The sequence below is a fragment of the Triticum dicoccoides genome, chromosome 3B (genome assembly GCF_002162155.2).
Source record: "Triticum dicoccoides isolate Atlit2015 ecotype Zavitan chromosome 3B, WEW_v2.0, whole genome shotgun sequence".
NCBI lineage: Eukaryota > Viridiplantae > Streptophyta > Magnoliopsida > Poales > Poaceae > Triticum > Triticum dicoccoides.
Genome location: NC_041385.1, coordinates 587,108,918 through 587,112,355, shown reverse-complemented (window position 1 = coordinate 587,112,355; position 3,438 = coordinate 587,108,918). Strand labels below are relative to the sequence as shown.

The window sequence follows — 3,438 nt, the reverse complement described above, 5'->3', positions numbered from 1 at the left end:
AGCCGGCTGGCCGGCTTCCCTTCTTACTTTGCTACAATCTAAGAAAGCTCGAGTACTTGCGCTCCCAGACGGCCAAGTCCTTACCCGGCCACAGACTGTAGAGCAGCTGTTCGGCTTGGAAGGCGGCGACCAAGGGAGGGCGGCAAAGGAAAACAGCCAAAAGATGAAAACCAATTAGGAATGGAAGCCAAGCACATGCATAATTATATTTACACAAAAGGCCTTTTGAAAGGCCAGCATTCAACATAGTTTGAATACACCCCCAGTGGGTGGAACTGTGCAAATTTAATAAAAAAGTTGTTCAAAAGAGTAGCAAGCAGGAAAGTAAAGACGACGAGTCAGGCCAAGGGAGCAACAGGCGTGTCGGGCAGGTTGGCAGAGACGGCAGTGTCGGCTGGAGGAGTAGCCGGCTGGCGAGTCTCGGCCTGATCGTCACCCACTACAGGCGGCGCGTTTGCACGCGCCTTGTTGCTAGAAGCACGATCAGGCTGAGGCTGGCTGGTTGCTCCACCATCCGGCACAACGTCTTCGCCATCCTCCTCCTCCTCCTCCTCCTCTTTGCCCTCGTCGCTGGAGTCGATCTCCTCCACTGAGTCCTCCCCTTCCGCCGGGTTCAGCCCGAACCACTCCTCCGGCTGGGAAACGCCGTCTTCATTCACCTCAGGGCCAAAGGCGCTGGTGTTGGTGAAGTCGGCGATCACCGAGGCGCGCTAGATGATAGGCGGCCGCACCGCCTCCAGCTCCTCATCAGCCTCCTGCCGCCAGGTGCGCAGCTGGTCCAAGCTCAGCCCAGGGTACCAAGCCCGGACGAACTCTAGCGCCCGTCGAGCCCTGCACCGAGCTGCAGAGGCCTTCCAGGCCTCGAAGCGGCCAACTGCTACCTCCAGCCAGTCGCCAGTCCGACTGGGGGTGCGGGGAATCACCTCGCCAGGCCAAAGGGCGGTCAGCACTTGCGCTTCGGCACGCTGGAGACGGCGGAGCATGTGGTAGGCCGGCTAGAGCCGGGCATCGCCAGAAGCTGCTCTTCAAGCGTCCGGTTGGCACCCGGTGCGATCTCGGCCCCAGCCTGACGTCGGGCCTCGCGGTGAGCTTCGATGGCTTGGTTGGCGGCAACAGAGTAGCCGGGGAAGTATTCTGCACAAAGAAGAAAGAAGTAGAACAAGTCAGAAGACAGATTAGATGATGGGGGCGAGCAAAGGGACGAAGAGGAAGGCGGCCTACCATCGATCAAATCCTCAACCCGACCGTAGCCCTCGCTCAGCGCCTGCCTCGTCTCAGCCCAACTTGCCGCCTCTGTCTCATACTTGGCCTTGAGGGCGGCCTCGCTTTCCTGCGCCATCTTCAAGGCCGCCTTGTGGCTCTCCTCCTGGTCGGCCAGCTTCTTGGCCAGGCGATCACGCTCCTGGGCCAAGGCGCTGCACTCGATCTCCTTGGCGTGAAGGGCGGTTTGAGCTATGCCGAGCTGCTCCCTCAAGTCGGCATTGGCCCCTGCAGACATAAAGAAGAAGAAAATAAGGAAGAAGTCGTCAAGAAAGATCCGACCCGACTGCTCAGCAGTCGGCCCGCATCTCGGGGACTACACCCAGTGGGTGCGCTGACGCGCCCCCACATGAGATAAAGGATGAAACACGTACTCCGGCTCTCCGTCAGATCGGTGGCCTTCTGGCCCATCTCCCGGGCCTGGGAGTTGAAGGTAGCAGCATGGAGGTTGTGATAGTCCTGCGAATAAGATGAAGGTGCAAACAAGAACAAATCATTAAAATCAAAGTCTGCTGAGAAGTTCCAAGCCGCCTGCTCAGTAGCCGACTCGGAACTCGGGGACTACACTCAGTGGGTGCGCTGACGCACCCCCACGGAAGAAATCAAGAGCAAGAAGACTCACCCGAATGGCCGACCGCGTTGCGAGGAATTCCTGGGTATACTGCTTCAGCATGGCGGCCTGGGATTGAAGCCGGGTCCGGACATCCTGCGCTGCCACATTCAGCACCGCCGTCCCACCGCCCGGCGTCCACCCCGGTGAGCTGACACTGGCCGTCTCCAGGTCATGGGACCACGAGCTGGAGCCCGCGGCCCTCTGCGGCTCCGACTTGGAAGTCGCCTTCCCTGCGCGCCGACGAGTCGGCGAGAGGACTACGAGATCCGCCCCCACGGTCGGCTCGCCTCCAGCCGGCTGTACAGGCGGCGCTTCAGGCTGGCCGCCTTGGCCCGTCCCGACCGACGGTGGTGGCACCACTTCGCCCTCCGGGACGACTATGTCGCCCCCCTCCCTCTCCATCGCCAGCTGGTCGCGGCTGGCTTCCTCTAGCGGGGGCACCGGGATATCGGGGGCCACGGTGCGGAGGGGGATGATGAGTTGCGAAGGCTGGTTACGCAGGGCCTCCGCCGCCCTCTCTGCGGCCGCGGCCTCCGCCTGAGCCTTGGCCGCCGCGTCGGCCTACGTCTCCGCCGACTCCGCCGTCGTCTCCTGGGCTGCCCTGGCGGCGGCTGCCCTCTGTTCCTCCGCCTCCCGCTCCTCCCGCGCCTCCCGCGCGTTCCGCTCCGTCGCCGCCTGGAGCTCGGCGCGGGGGTCCACGCGGCGGGAGCTTGAAGATCCTCCCGCCCCTCCGACTATGGAGGCAGCTGTAGTCCGCTCGAGAGAAAGAGGAGCCATGTTCAGTAAATCAAGAAAGACTCAGAAGGATGCCAACTGAAGAAAAGAAAGAAGAAAGGCGTGCGAGAATTAATACTTACGCCGAAACCGCCTGCGGCTGCTTCACCACCTTGCGGAAGCGGGCTACCTTCGCGGCCGCCTCGTCCCGCTTGGTCGCCGCTGCAGTGCCCTTGGGCTTCTTCGGCCGACTGCCAAAGAGAGTCGGCGCCGCCCGGCGCTTCCGTACGCCGCCTCGGGCAGCCGGCCCGGTGGATGAGCCCGCGTCGTGACGGTTGGACGCCGGGTGGCGGCGCGGAATCGGCTCGGCCTCGTCGTCATCCCGCCAGTCCTCGAAGGTGGCGGAGTGTTGGAAATATGCCCTAGAGGCAATAATAGAAGTGTTATTATTATATTTCCTTGTTCATGATAATTGTCTTTTATTCATGCTATAACTGTATTATCCGGAAATCGTAATACACGTGTGAATACATAGACCATAACATGTCCCTAGTGAGCCTCTAGTTGACTAGCTCGTTGGTCAACAGATAGTCATGGTTTCCTGACTATGGATATTAGATGTCATTGACAACGGGATCACATCATTAGGAGAATGATGTGATGGACAAGACCCAATCCTAAGCATAGCACAAGATCGTGTAGTTCGTTTTGCTAGAGCTTTTCCAATGTCAAGTATCTCTTCCTTAGACCATGAGATCGTGTAACTCCCGGATACCGTAAGAGTGCTTTGGGTGTACCAAACATCACAACGTAACTGGGTGACTATAAAGGTGCACTACAGGTATCTCCGA

At 59.7% G+C, this 3,438-nt stretch overlaps 1 pseudogene; it reads right to left on the bottom strand.

Annotated features, from left to right (window-relative positions):
* Positions 1-2,275, bottom strand: part of LOC119279686 — a 59,402-nt pseudogene extending 57,127 nt beyond the window's left edge.
* Positions 2,276-3,438: the final 1,163 nt, after the last annotated feature.